General features: G+C 39.0%; 1 long non-coding RNA gene across 1 annotated transcript; it reads right to left on the bottom strand.

Moving 5' to 3' along the window:
- Nucleotides 1-1,637: 1,637 nt before the first annotated feature.
- On the bottom strand, nucleotides 1,638-14,048 carry LOC138066818 (uncharacterized). The gene is made up of 3 exons (XR_011140326.1): nucleotides 13,658-14,048; nucleotides 11,501-11,608; nucleotides 1,638-5,724 (listed from the first exon to the last, which is right to left on the bottom strand). It is a non-coding gene; the product is annotated as an uncharacterized lncRNA (long non-coding RNA).
- Nucleotides 14,049-16,162: the final 2,114 nt, after the last annotated feature.

Raw genomic sequence — 16,162 nt, 5'->3', positions numbered from 1 at the left:
ATATCTGCTTCTGAGTTAATCACCCTCAGTTTCTCTTATAATCACTAGAGAGAAACTAGCACTTTTGGATGCAATTTTCGTAATCCTAAAAAGGATGTCTAAAATAAGTCAGATGAATCTTATCCTAAAAGTGTCTATTTCTTTCCACAACGCTTGAACAAAGCCGATGGCAGACATCTACATGGAAATGAACCTCAGACTGGAATGCTGATTTTTGTAGAAAGAGACAGTGATGCTGGAATATGAAAAAAGATGATGCAAGGGAGATGAGCTAGATTTTCAGTGTCATTTGGAAAACTAATTTTAGTGACATGCCCACTGTGAGAATTAGGTACCTCAGCAAGAGTTATACTTCTGCATATCTCTGTCCAGCTCCCAGGAGGCCATCCAGAAGGGGTAGGTGGGGAAAACAGTGATGAGGAAGCTGTTCCTGACTTGCTTAGTCTGCTGCAGAGCATCTGTTGTCTGGGAGGAGGAGAGGGGGAGAGGGAGGACATTACAAGTGCAACCACTACTGCACTTTTAGTAATGACGTGCTGCTGCAATAGCAGACTCAGAAGATCCCTTGCTAAACCAGTATCTATGTCTCTAGCAGGTAGTACACTAAGCAGTCTGCCACCTTAGGGTACCAGCTTCCTCCAACCGCTGCTTCATGTTCAATAGATATTAAGACCAGATATCTGTCTACTGAGACAGTAGATGGATACTGCTGCAGTAGTATCGTAAACCATGGTGGGAGAAAAGTATCACTAAAACTCACATGGATAAAGAGGGTAGGTTCAGCTCCTGGGCATTCATCATACTATACTACTGAGAGTTGCTTTGGACCTGGTAATAAAACATCTTGCCCCACTTATGTGTGGGAAGCTAATTCTGCTGCAAAACTGTTCACTTTCTTCCTGGCTATCATCTCCACAGGGACAAGGGTCAGATCACATATGTGAGTGTGAGGATCCCCATGATATACGTGAGTTTCAGGATGCTTCCTTTTTCCACTTACTTGGCTTATCAACCTTTCGTCTGGCCACTGGGACCCTTGGAAAAGAAAGAGCACTGGCTTAGAAGAGCTATCTCGGTGCCCTCATGTAGAGTAAACCAAAGACAAATGCTTTCACTTCATCAAAGAGGCGTTTGGCCTGAAGAGGAGCAATCTCTATTTATACAGAAAGGGACCCTACTGCCTTTGTCCCTGGCTAACTCAAAGGCAGCCTGGTCTCCAAAGTCAAACTATACTTCAGGGAACTGCCAGGAATGGAGAGAGATGGCAGATCCAAATAACCGGAAATAGCCCTTTCAGTTCTTCTGACATTATCCTATAGGCCCCTGCTAAGTAAACTAGTTGCGAAAACAGAGATCTTTTTAAAATCCCAAGTATATCACCACATATTTAAAATAAATATACTTTGAGCTCTCTTTTTTCTCCTTCTGTATTCAGAACTAGTGCCCACTAGGGAAGTAATGTCTGCAGTGCTCCAAAAGGCACAGATTTGTCTAATTAGCTTCTATTCATATCTGTTTGTTAGAGGCTTACAAAAACCTGTGCCATTCAAAGACATCATGGAAAGACATCATTTCAATTATTTGAAGGATGATGGAAACTGTATCATAGTCATTTCAAAGGAGCAGAGCACAAAATAATAGTGTTGGGGTACAGGCTGGTAGCTTTTTATTCAACCTTTCTCTTTACACAGCAATAACCAAGATAAGATCAAAAATACAAAAACCTTCCCTTCTCAACACATCAATAAACATGTCACATGAATCATTTTTGCAATGTATGCCAGTCATGTTCAGATCTGTAGTCACTTTCATTTTATTTTACTTTTTCAAAGCAGGATATATCTATTTGTTTCACATACAGGAATCTACTGTGAAAGTCCTCAGGAAAGTAAAAATTCAAGCCCTACCGATGTCAACAGGAAAAATTGCACTGATTTTTGTGGAGGCCAGAACTTCACACCAAATCTCTTTGGTTTTCAGACAAATCTTCAAAGCTGCAAGGCTTCCCTGGTCCTGTCCAAAGCCACAGTCTCTCTCATCCTTATCAATTTCTTTCAAATTATTTAAGCTAAAAAATGCTCATAGCTGTTTCAGTTCAGTGCCTAAATATTCTTTGTGTAGATAAATGCAACATTAATCTGGATTTCAAAGCAGAATCTGTGCTCAGTAATAGCTATTGCTTTTCATCATTTATTAAGCACTGGAAAGTGTACTGTCTATCCAAAATCAGAGCTATCAAAAAATGATGTGCAACCCAGAAAAAGAATATTTCTTTCCATGGCATTTTCTTTGGTGTTAGGTGTTATAGTAAAAAGAAAATCTCCCTGTTAGTCGAGTCATACAATCTGACATATTGGTTTGCCTTCTACCACTGATTGACCTATGCCATCCATTTCTCACTTTCCTTCCTCTGATAATGCTCTACATATTATGTCTTCTTTTCACCGGTGTGTAAAAGTAATCTCACCCTAGAGCTACAAAAAGCACTTTTCTATCTATTGTGCCAACAGTTCTAGGTGGCTTCCTTTTCCCACCGTGTATGAGCAAGCCATCTCTTTCTCTGTGTACTCCTTTTATGAAAAGCAAGCATTCTAGAAGATAAAATGTACAGTATAGCTTTGAATTAAACATGTTGCAGTGTATTTTAGAAGCTCATCTTAATTGAAGAGAGCTTTCCCTGTGGCATATAGTAGGTAAATGTTTGTTTTGATTTAATTAAGAAATCATTTAAGCATTTGCCCTTATTTTATATGTTGCCTTTGGTGTGCAACCATTTCTTTCCCCATGAGAATTCTTTTGCTCCCAAATGGTCATGGATATAAAATTGATTGTTCAAAGATTTTGCCATCTGCTGTGCGCAAATATCACATTTGTGATGCTGAAGTTTGGTTGCCAGACCCAAATGTGTAGCAAGCAATTGAAAGTCTTTACTCTCGTCATGCAAGAGATAATAAAAAAAGCTGTGCGCAATGTGACAGATGTGCATTCTTGGAAGCATGGAAACTTCAAAGCTTATTAGGTGCTGAGATGTGGCAGGCACTATGGACACACAGAATATTCAAAAAGTTTTTTGGATCAATGCTATGAACATTACGCACTGGTGTGTTACTGCCTCCCCAGTGCAAAATCACAGGAAATCCAAACAAGTCTGGAGAAAGTCTCACTCTCTGCAGAAAATTTCTTTTACTGGCTTGCTCTTGTGCCAACAAAGAAGATAAAGGATGAAAGAAGCATCTCTGCTCAACTCACATATGCACAGCTAAAAGCTAGAAAACTGACAAACTTGCATCTGCACCTCCCAAGACCCCGCACAACTGATAAGTAATCCTTCATAGACCTAGAACGTATGAAGACTGTTTGCAAGGCTTTCATTTTTAATGATTGATCTGTAATGCTTTGTCCTAGAACAGGAATACTCTGCTTTTTGAAAGCTTTCTAGTCTCCAATTCATTCCTTCCTTGCCCTGGAAAAAAAAATAATCCTGCACGAGCAGAAAAAAAGACGAAGTGCAATTGTCGTAATATTCATAACTGCAATTAACACTGCTCCATTTTCACAGACTAGGTTACTATGGTTCCTCCATCCATCCTAGTTTTTCTGATCCTCATGGAGTCTCTGTGTCCACCATGATTAGCCTTTAATGACATAACCTAACATTCTCAAGATACATTGCATGTGTTTCGGCAATACAATTAGTCTTGACACAAAGCTTCTAAGACTGTTATCAATGCGGCACACAAAAATTTTTTTTTCAGAAAAGGAATCATGAGCTTCCATAACAACTTTATTACTGACAAATTTTCCCTAGGCAAATATCTTGTTTTTCACTTGCTCCCATGAAATAGCAAAATAAACCCATTGGATGATGTTTAAGTGGCATTTACAGCAGAGGTGAGTGTGGTGGGCTTCAGCTGTGTAAGTCACAAGTAATTTATTTAACTAATCCCAGCTCTGACAAAAAGTTTATCCCTTCTGACAAAAGTTTATCATTTCCTTAAATTTTGCATTCACGTTGAGTTGGGGAGATTTTGCCTTTTTTTCCCCCAAATCTGTGAACTGATTGTGAAGAGCTCATTGCCAATACTCTAGATATGTGCTACTGGATTCAAAGTTCAAAGACTTCGCATTTCCCTTTTTAACACTTCATAAGGTTCCTCTCTGCCCATGTCTCCAGCCTTCTGAGGTTCTACTTAGTCAGGTGGATTCCATCTCTACCAAGCTGTCAATCCTCAGAGAGGGTCCCATGGTCATAGGAACCAAAGCCTTGTTGCCATCACCATCTGTACAACTACTTGTTGACCCACAGGATCAACTCGGTCCTCCTCAAGCCCTTCTCCCTCACCAGCAAGATCAAGGAGGACACCACCTTGGCCCCTATGCCCTTGACCGTCTTCTCCAGAGCCATGCAGTCATGCATGATGCTTTCCTGGTCTCCCCTGGCAGTACTATTGGTGCCCAAGTGGAAGAGCAACAGAGGGTAATAGTCCAAGGGCCAGGCAAGCCTCGGCAGCCTCTCTACAGCATCCCACATGTGAGCCCCCGGCAAGCAGCAAACCTACAGACTGCAGGCACAGGTTTGGGCTTTTGAAGCTGCAGGGTTTCAGAGAAGATCCAGTCAATCTATTTTGCGTCATCTCTGACGTTGTGCGGTCTGCTGACCTCCTCCTGCAGCTCCTTCACTTGGCCACACAGGCCCTCAACAGCTGCACACCTCTTTCCAGCTAGAAGATCGTCTGTCCCAGCCTCAGCGAGAGGCCCTGGACACCCCCCACATTCTCCTCCAAGCCAATGTGTGTGGGCATTCTACTGATTTTCCTCTCTTTTGGGATACTCACTGTCAACAAGGGTCCTAAGAGCTTTTCTAACTCCTGGCAGTTAGATACTGCTGAGGTCCCACATATGCTTCCATTGGTAATCCAGGTATAAGGAATTAATCTTCTTATTTAACCACATAAGGAGAGCTTCTGCACCACTGAATGGACCCAAGCTTTGAGCTCCAAGAACTTTAAGCTGCCAGTATAGCCCATATTCCACTATCTTCTGATTATTCCTCCTGGCTACATTAGATAGTGTATCATTTTTATTGAAAAACACTATTAAATTTACTTTATTAACCATATTTATTCAAAAATCCCTTTTCCTGTTCAACTCTCCTGTTCTAATTTTCTCTGGTGGCCCAATTTTGCAGCACCATTCCTTCTGCTGAAGAGCTTTTTTATCATAGTCATATAGACACTGTGCTTTGAAAGGCCAGCAAATTTCACTCATTCATTGTATAATGTTTGCTATCATGAAATTATGAATTTTTGATGTAATAAGAATAGGCAAACATGACACCGCAGGAAAACTGGCATACTTTCAGGTAATATGCACAGTGGAATGGTTATCCTTTACGAAAGAGTATTTAGGCTAGCAAAGGGCACTTGCAGATTTGAGCTGCCATCCAAGTGTGTGAGGGCTTATCTTCTTTCAGTCCAACCACTTTAGGAATTAACATTCTCCCCTCTCCCACCTCCTTAGAAAATTATGTGACTATCCACTGGTATTCACCGTCATCTGTTTCTTCCTTTTAAGTCACTCCTAGAAATACTGTTTTAGCTATGAGTGATAGGCAAAATGTTTTTCTGGCCAAGAGACAACTCTATTTGGATTGATTTCCACTGTTTCTATCAGATGTTCCTTTTTCTGCTGTTGCTGTTTGTCCTGGAGTCTCTCCACGGGTGCCTGCCCACCAAAGAAAACCAGAGGGAAAATTAGTGTATATAAATCATTGAGTGAATTAAAGTTTGTTCCAACGAAAAAGAAAATTCTTTTTATCAGGTGAAATTCCGAAAATTCTATAAAATTCACAGACTTTATGCAATGGCAGGAGGGAGTGTTAGGAGAAAGAGGAAAACTTGTTGGAAAGATTTGTTAATTTCCTTTGTTAAAACAAGCAGTTCCCTCTGAATATCCTAAGGATATTTCTGATATTTTCTAAGTGCGAGTATGTCAATGTTTGTGAATGTTTCAGTTAAGGTCAGCGGAACTGCAGTGTCACTCTTCTACAGAAAAGAAATAGATTACATGCAAACTATGGTGACAAACAAGTAATGGATGGCTGAGCTACATATTATACATATGAACCGCGCAAATAATTGTTCTCTACAAGAACATGCTTTGCCCATTGCATGCCTCCCTTCCCTTTCTTTGTTTTATTCATCCTCAGCATCTTGTTACCTACTGTGATTAGTCCTACAGAGCTGTTTGGGCATGCTTAACCTCGATGGCCTGAGAAGTACTATCAGAAGTAAGTCTGCACTTTCTTTAATTATATGGCTGTGCTAATCTGGAGATCTTGGCAGGAACTGGAATGATAAAGGAACTTATTTGAGGGGGGACAGGAGACAGTCTTTTAAAATGCCTTTTGGCTTATTTTTACAGCACCCTTTAAGCCATGATGTCATAATGCAGTATTCAGATATGGGAATCAAAGATTTCATATTATGGTAAGTCTGCACGCTGCCTGTTTTGATGGGATGGCAAATCACATAGTTTGTCTAGAAAGAACTAGATGATGACAAAAGCTATAATGCTGCTAACAGGAAAGAGGATAGTGATGATTGTGCTAATTTCCATCGACCTTTACAGATAATGTAAAACTACAAAAGGGCATTATAAACTTTGTTTCTTCAGCATTTTTGTCTACAGTTGAAACCAAGCAAAATGAATATGTCTTTTTTAATTATGCAAATAACAAAGTCTTTCTATTAACACATAGACAGAACATTCATTTCATAAACCATTTGATGGGGCCAGCTGGATAAGTTTGATCTCCAAAAAGTCCATTATCCTTTATCAAGTTATCTTTTCTCAGTAAATTCACTACTTAGAAACTCAGCATTTTCTGTGCAAAAACGCAAAATAGCTAGCTTGGAAAAGTTCTCCAAAGCTTTGCTGTTCATTTTTGTATTTTCCCATTTTCCGTTCAGTCCCTTACTGGGCTTCTAGTAAAGTAAAGATCTGTCTAATTCCCTCCATATTCTGTAATGATACAGTTTTTGTAACTCATTTCCACTTTCTTTGACAAGTTACATGACTTGAGGGTGGTGGGTAATGAATAAAAAAGATGTTAATCATAGCAAAGACTCCTTCCCAGTTTTTCTGTACACAATAGATTTTTTGAGAAGTGCATACTCACTCTCCCAAAGGGTTCACCTATCCTAATTTAAGACAAAAAAATTGCATGAAATGCATTAAAATAATTTAGATGCTTGTCTGAAATTTGATGAATTCTAACACATACCAGTAAGTCTAAGGATTTTTACCCAATTAAAACATACACTTCAAAATAAAAGTATTTTACTTCTTTTTCTGAGGTTAATCCAGACATCTAACCAGAATACTGTTTGTTGCCACTGAAGAACCTCAAAACTATAGCCACAGCTATTCTTAAACTAAATATGGGTAAGTAAGTATGTTCACAGGGCGGGGTGCAGTGAAAGAGAAGAGTTGCAGGTCATAAAATTAGAACGAGTTATTCGCAGCTGAAATGAGCAAACTCTGCTGAGAAAAACAGAACCTGAGAAAAGATAATCTTTAAGAAAGATCTACCAATATATGGCATTCATTCAGCATTGCTTCTCTGAAGAAGACAATTCAGTTGGAAGCATGTCGTGCCTCTTAGTCAAATGACTATCAAAATTAAGAGAACTGATAAAAAGTGGAATGGAATCTAAACCAAATACATAATACAAATCCTTTTGACAAAGAAATAAGAACATAACATGATTTCTTCGGTGAACCAAGATAAAGACAGGCTTACTTAATAGTGTTGGTTATTTTTCATAGGCCTCCCTGAAAGCTCTACAAAAAAAGATTTGGTTGAAATCTCTGTTACCATATCTAATTACACAAATGGGGACACTGTTCAGTACTTTAAGAGATGGCATGAATCTGAACGGCCTCTGCTACCTTTGGGCATGAAATTCAGACAAGCCATCATTTCCTGATGTATACTATTGTTAAGGCTCATGTGCAAATCCTGTAAATATACTATTAACTAAGGAATACGATGAATCCATATTACTTGGAAAGCCTCAGGGCCAGAAGATATGTGATCTACTAAATTTCAATTCATTAATTATCTGATTGCAGATCACTCCAAATATCACTGAAATCCTCTTGGGTATTTGCAGAATTATCAGGGATTACACTTTATTTAACAAAAGGAGGGAAAGAAAGAAAGGTCTTTACCATTTTCAAGACTGATTATTGCAATTAATTTCCATGTAGAGGCAGAAGAATACTTCCTATCTTAGCTACCTACATTTTCAGTCCATTTCCAAGGACAAGATTTTGCGGTTTGCTCTGTAAAAACATCTGCATGTGATGTATTGATGGAAAACTTCTTTCCCCTTCCTAACCTCTCTGAGCCCATTCCTCATGATCTGATCACCAGGAGAGGCACCAAAACACCCACCTTTTCTCTCTCTCCAAAGCTGAAGAGTAGATGCTAAGCCAATAAAAGCATCTCCTCGCTCACCTGCCTGGCCAGGTAAAAGCTGGGAGGCTCCCCAGGTAAGTAAACAGTTTTGCTGGAATAAGTTAAGCAACCACCCAGAAACTATCCCATTATGCGATAACCTTGTGCAGTGAAGAGGATAATATACTGATAATGTTGCCAGCAGCAAGGAAACTGTTTTAATCATTACTTGCTTCCTGGGGTCTAGATTTCAGTGAAGAAACTCCACAGGAACAGAAATTTCTTGGAGGGATTATATGATAGATAATGATCCTGCTGTCATGGCACTGTCATTTTAAGCAATTTCTTAACATACTTTGTGGACTATACACAGACTTTTTTTTCTGACTATGCTGATTCTGCCAAGCTTCTTTTGGCCTACAGGCTTGGTGGTTTATTTCATTTTCTGGGTCTTATCCATTTAATTTCATTATGCATATCTTCCATCCAGGGAATGGATTTATGATTCTCATCTGCAAAAGTAAAATTACTGGTTGACTTTAGATGAGTTGGATTAGATCATGTTAAATCCTTTAAGATTCAACATAAAGAACGGAAATGCTCTTATTTTGCTGAAATAGACAAAAATCTGAGTTAAGAAGTCAAGATTTTGATAAAGCTTCAAAAAATTACCCTCTAAAATTTAAATAATGTTTTCAGAAACAATACCCAATTACAGAACCACACCACAGAAAGGATAAAAAAAAAATTTTCACAGATAAAAAATGGTCAGTTTAAGGATAATTTTGGAAGTTAGGATTAAATAACAGGCTTTTTTGACAAGATTTTGCTTCTATGATAGTGTCATTAATGACTGCTGTAAGCAGTGGTGGAGATGTTCGAAGACATTTGGAAAGGAAACATTTATAGAAATAAAAGGAACAGACCAGGATCCTTGAATCCTCACTACTTATAGAAGAATGTAACTTCATGCAGTCTCAGTTGAGGCCCTCTTTTGAAACATAAGCTCACTCATAAAAGAGAAAAATTGCATTTACTAGACAATCTAAGGCATGCTTTACTCAAAAGGCCAGAGAAGATGCTTTCAAGGCTAAATGAAAGTTTCTCTTTGAAGAGAGCTGAATTCTAAGCTAAATGAAAGTCTGCAAGCCTTATGCTGTCTCCTGAAAACACAGAACTTTCTTTTCCTCAGCTATTTCTTCATTTCTTGTTGTTGTCCCATCCCATTACTTTCTTTGTGCTTCTGTGTTTCCGAATACTTTCTGCCACCAATTTTCACATCATTTTTTTGATCATCAACCACAATGGGACACGATGGGCTCTCCACACTCCTTACACTGTTTAGCCTCATACATCTCAGGCATTTTACAAATATATCAATGTTTTAGAAATATACTTACTAAAGTATACTAAAATCTGAGGCCTGGAGAGATATGCAAGTGTCTAACATCTCACAAGAAGCCATAGCTACGTTAAGGCAAAACCTTTGTCCCTTAATTTTCAGCGTTCTGTTGATGTAGCTGATCTCTGTTGCTTAAGGTCTTCCACAAATTCCTGCAGTCTGATCCAAAAGAAGTTGGTGGGATTCCTTTTTTAATTGTATTTGCTACAGCATAGCAACACATTAATAGTCCCTGAGGCTCACACTGTAACGTGGTTTAATGGGCATTCAACTGTGCAGTCCCATTGATTTTAATACAACTGGTATGGCTATAAATCCACATTTGACTTTACAGTTTGATCACACCATTTTTCAGCATTTGTTCAGCTGCTAGACGATTCACTGCTGACAGCATACAGAGCGGTGCTAACAAAAGAAGAAATGCTGACAAATTCACTCCCTTCTTAATGAGTTTTGAACAATGGTATGGAAGTGACAACGTACAACATCATCCTACTGAAAAGCGGTTTCCTTCCAGTCCGTACACTTAGCACCATACTGCTGCACACCATCAGGCTGATCAGACCATATCAATGATGAGCCAAACCCCAGTCCTTTTGAAATCAAAGGCAGGTTTTGTATTAAGTTTAATACTTAATTACTTAATTACTTAATACCGGGGCCATCAGGTACATCATCAGAGACACAGAAGAGTGAAAAAGAAATCTCACAAAAAGCTCTTATGCATGTGTCAGTGAGTGAACACTGCGGAGTTAAATAACAGACTACATTACACAGGGATTTGAAAACAGCCAGCAGAAAAGAGCTTTAATTCCTATCATTTGAACACAAAAAGAGGGCTATAGGAAAGAATGAAGGTTAAAAAAGAATGCTTGGGCAAATTATGGATTTTTTGGTTTACTGAGAAATTTAAAAAAAATCAGCTCAGTGAAGCAAAAAGGGAGATTTTCAAAACCAGGAGAATGACAAGTAAATACATATTATTTATGTGTGATAAAAATAAAATCTTTCTTTTCAATGGAATCTTTTGCTTCCAATTTCAGCCATTTAAAATGTTTCTGAACATTTAAAAATGAATAAGAACTTTCCAAATGAAAATTCACTTTTAATAAAAAATTTAAAACATTCATTGAGCATTCATGAAATAAAATGGTCTCATGTTTTTTTCAGATAGATAATTTTAGTGGACAAACAGTATATCTTGCCAGATCATCTGATATACTTGGAAAGCACAGCACTTGTTGGCACAAAGTCCTTCCATCAGGTTTCAGATTGTTTGGGGAAAGCGGTTAGATTCTTACCTTAACATGAAAAATTTGTGAAAAACAAAAGAATTTGAAACGTGTCTCAATGTCCTCAAGTTTACATTTTTTTGCTGAAAGGAAAGTAAAGTGGAAGAAATTTCTCACCCTTTCATATCCTTTTTTTTTTCCTGGTCCCTAAAATTTTCATTAAAAATCCAATTACAAAGGCAATTCTTGCACAAACTGACCCTTTATTAACAAACTCATGCTAAATTTCCTAGTAAGAAATTTTGTGGAATATATTATAGCTATTCTTAAGTAGCACATGCAGGCCAGAGCTCAGAAGACAACCTACAGTGAAAATAACAGAGAGCACATTCTACAACACACCTGAAATCCCTGGCACTGTAGGGAAGTCCGAGAGTCTCATTAGCAGTACCAGTCAGAAGGAAACACCTTAAAGAGTCTCTTCCTTCCAGATGTTAATCTGGTTTCCACCTGTTAGTGAGAGATGATAAGAATTCACTGACCTGAAAAAATGAGCGGTTGCAAGGGCAGCAGATAAATGTCAAAGTCTCAGTTTCATCTAAACTATATTTCTTCTTATGCATCGTATTGCTCATTTTAAGCCAAATTTATCTGGGCTAATATAACCAATATTGTTGAATTTCCACATGTAATAGAAAGCATTCTGAGTTAACCTTTCATATAATCTTTTCCTCGCCTCAGTGTAGTTTCTGAATTATTTCATGCTATGAGGAACTTCTTAAATGTTAATTTCTCAATGACTGCCTTTGCACAGGATCGCCTTTGCAGCGATCTTTTTGCATGTATTTATTCTGTACTACATAGAAAGCTGTTGGACTGCGCAAATGCCTGACAGGTTGCAGTCTTATATCTTGCCTACAATGGACCCAATTTAAATTTCTCTTGCACTGATTTAACTGCACTGAAATCAATAGAATTCCTCTTAACTTTCATGCACATGGTGCAAAGGACAGGAATCAGGCTCAGTGTCTTGATACAGAAACTTTTGCTGTTATTTTAAAAGACTGCAAACAAAGCCTAGTGAAAAAAAGTAATGAGCGTCATCGCAGTCTGACATTCTCTTTTGTTGTGTTCTCCATTTTCAGACCTGTGTTCTCCATTTTCAGGTTTCAGACCTGCCTATACCTGACAGCTATGCGCTAGATTTTTTTATAGTACCAAACAGCCCAAAAGAGGAAAGCATGCAAAATTAACTCTGTAAAAACCCTTGCGCTGGAAGAAACCAGTCTGCATAGGTGTGAGGGATGTTAGAATTTACCTTCAGGAGACTGGAAAAAAACTGGCATTCAGTTTTCAACTTCAGGAAGACAAAAAATGGAATTCCAACATCTTGTAGAAATGCAATCCAAATCACTCTCTGATTAAGTTTTAAATCTCCTACTAAAGTCAAGTATGACTAATGCCCAAGAATGATCATCGGAATTATGGTCTGGGAGCTCAGATTGGAGATAGTCTACAGGTGAAAACTAAAGACATCAGCTTACTGAGAAAGGCTGCCCTGCCTAAGGCAGAAGCAATAAATGAGTAAGAGTCACTTGGACCTATTAATGGTGCTTGTTGAATAGACAAACACGTCTTTGAAGTCCTTGGAAATCTGTAAAGGTTAAGTAGAATGTTCTAGATAGGCTGTAGAAAAAAATACAAATATATCCAGGGCATATCTTCCAATTCCTAAAATTTCTTCCAGATTTTTGATTGGCATTACCTTGATTCTTGCATCAACCAGGACCTGAAATCGTTGCATGTGAGCGTATTTACTGGTCTGTGTTCCATGCAGGATGACTAGTCTTGTTTGCTTCCGGAAAAAAGGAAGCAGAGGTAGGGTTTATCACTAAAATAAACTTTTATTTTTTTAAATATCTTGAGGACTCCTAGCCAGCTGCAAGACCCCTTAGAATCTTTGTGTAAACCAGGGGTGAAATCCCAGCTGAGCGCTGTCTCAATGCTGTTCCATTTAGCTTTGTATCTCAAAATCCCTAGCTGCCTCTTGCATCACCGAAAGCACGCAACCCAATTCCACTTTGCTGCTATAAAAACACTGTCCTGAGAGGCTGCTAAATAATGTCCACACTATTTCAAATACTTTAAACTGAAGGAAAACACAAGCAAAATAATGGCTTGCCTTACAACCACATGGGGTGCAGAGGTGTGACACACCACTAGAGGGGCATCCGGGATTCTTTCGTGTTCTGGGATTAGTTGCACTGAACTCGAGAGATCATTCTTTGTCAGATGTAAGAATTTATTAGATCTAAGCGGTTCTACATATGACGGACACTGGACAACACTAAACCATTAACAGCAGACAATCTACAAGTATAACAAAGCTAAGAAGCATAGTAAAGAATTAAAAACACACACATATCAGAGCTCTATGGTTAAGCCACGGAAGCACAGTACAATGACTGCTCTCGGATGCACGGTATAATGACCGCTCTCGCCCTTTCCTTGTCCTTATGGGCCACCCCTCCGGTATAGTTTTCCCCGGATTGTTCTCACCACGCTCGAGCTGCGCCAAGAGGATTCAGGTTCTCTCTGGCAGTTGGCATCAGGGGCGTCCCCGCTGATGGGTGGGTTGTCGGGTCCGCAGGCCAGCTGACGGTGAGTCCGAGTCCACACAGAGGTATGCGGCTTACTGTCTTTTATCCTTCCCGGGCTTAGTTCATTAATCAGTGCCAGACCATAGCTGGACAATGGAACAGATGGTCTTAGGTGATAACAGCATGGATGCCGACAGGATGGTCAACAGGATGCTTATCAGTACATTCAGCAGCTATCAGTGCGCACAGTCAGCAGCTATCAGTACGCACTTTCAACAGCTATCAGTACGAAATTCCAAGGTATCTAGATGCTTACAGTGTGAGTCTGCAGTGTCACTTCTCCTTTGCTGACTCGGTTTGCTCTGCACTCATGAGGCTACGGCAACCCCACAGCGTGGTGGCTCTGGCCGTGGTGCACCCGGGGTTCCTAAACTCTTGAGGAGCACCCCAGAGCAAACCTCTCTTCTACGGGCTGCACCATCCTGAGTCCCACGCTTCCCTGTGTGGCGCCTATCAAGAGGACACACAAGGTCAAGTGCCTTGGAGTATGGGCATAATCAGGTATCTGTGTGTCTATGTGTAATGTGGCCTGACAGCCAAAGAACGGTCTCTGGCTTTATGTTGCTTAGCAGCACAAACGTAACCACTGGGGCAAGGATTTTTTTTCCAATTAATGGTAATCAGGGATAGAAACAGAAACAAGAGTACCCTCCAAAAACCTCACAAAAGATCTGAGTGAGCTGCTAACACTAGGATAAGTGAGGAGGAGGCGTATGGTACCATCTTAGAGAGCATTTCTTCCCTAGTTTCAAAGAGAATAAAATGTCACAAATAAATACGCAACACGTGTGCTATGGAAAGCAAAGCATGCAGAAGAGGGAAGTACAAAGTAGAGCTGTTCAGGGAATGTCGGTGTTTATTGTGGTGGGTCTTTTTTTAGGGGGTGGTCCAGAAGAGTTTGATCTTTTTTGGCCTGGGACTTTTAAATCTGTTTGCAAGCATTTGCCAAAACACAATCATAGTGTACAGGGATTCGTAGACACAGGGATTTTGAAAAACTCTAGGGAAAAAATCGGGGCTCAGTTAAAACAATTCGGACTGGAAAGGAATATTTTTTTAATCAGAAACCTTCCTTCAAAAGGGTCAGCTGCATCTGAGCTGAAAATCTAACGAATCTTCAGAAAGAAAGGAATAATGAATGACTGGCAGCTATACACTGACTAGTAGAAAATTGGAGAAGCTGAATCTTATTATTGTAAGTTTTCACTTCCGTGGTGCAATTCAGTGCTCTGAAAAGCCACGGACCATTCCCTGTGCGTCGCTAGTGTAGGGTGCATGCAGCAATAGCCGTATAGAGGAAAACTGCTTTTCACTGCAAAGACAGAACAGCCTTTAGTGACCTCTTCCAGGAACCTGTGGTCAGAATAAACTTTGGAGGCAAGTAAACTCCTCTGAGCAAACAGTTTATCAGTATCTCAAGGATTATCACCTCAATTAAATTTGTAAACTATTATTTTGAGTTGCAAGTCTATTTCACCTCAAAGTACTAGGAGTCATTCTGTCCTCACTATGCCATAGGCTCTGCAAATGTCATTTAGGAGGTTTTGTGACAATGAATTCCTGAAAAAAAAGCTCGAAGCTCATTGAAGCTCACTTTTGTAAAGATTTTGACACTGCCAGCACCTATCCATTCCAAAGAGAAGCGAGCATCTTCTGAAAGTAAAGACTACAGATATACGATAGGATCCAGGTAGCAGGCTTCCTTTTGAAATCACTTTTAAAAACTCTTTATGTGTACAATTGAAAAACTTTAATTTTATACTTATCCTTAACAAAATCAGTATTTGCAGGGCTTGGAGAATTCTCCTGTGTTTATGCAAAGAAGACATTTTTCCCATTGCTCATTACAACGTAGGAATGGACTTTAAAAATCCTGTGAGTTTTAAAGACCGTGAGAACTAAGATTTGAAGATAAATCATTAGAAAGTTTACTAGGACTTCTGAAGCCAGTGAATATGCTCTACTGAGTCTCTTAGCAAACAATAAATCTTAGCAAAGAACACCATATGCAGCTTACTTGTTGTTGAAAATGCTTACCATTTCCAGAAAGTCAACATTTTTCAAAGAAAGTGACTGAATTAAGTAATCCTCTTCAGTTAAGGGAAAACATGAAGTCGAGCAGTTGAAAGCTGATGTACACCACTGAGAACAATCTATTTCCACCTTTTCTGCCTTGCGATGAAATCTTTTGAGATAGGTATGAATTACTTTTATGGATTTGTCATCAATTTCTTATTGTAACTAGCCATTTGATGAATGTAGGATATTATAAATTTCAGGTTATACAAAATCAGACTATTCTAACGTTAAGTTTGTGCCATAAAGCAGATTGTGGAAGAAATACATATAATATTCAGACACTGAATCTCCATCATCCCTATCTATATCATCTTTGAAGAACTTA

This window comes from Struthio camelus, chromosome 3 (genome assembly GCF_040807025.1).
Source record: "Struthio camelus isolate bStrCam1 chromosome 3, bStrCam1.hap1, whole genome shotgun sequence".
Lineage (NCBI taxonomy): Eukaryota > Metazoa > Chordata > Aves > Struthioniformes > Struthionidae > Struthio > Struthio camelus.
Note: the sequence above shows the minus strand (reverse complement) of the source record. Positions and strands in the feature narration are given on the sequence as shown.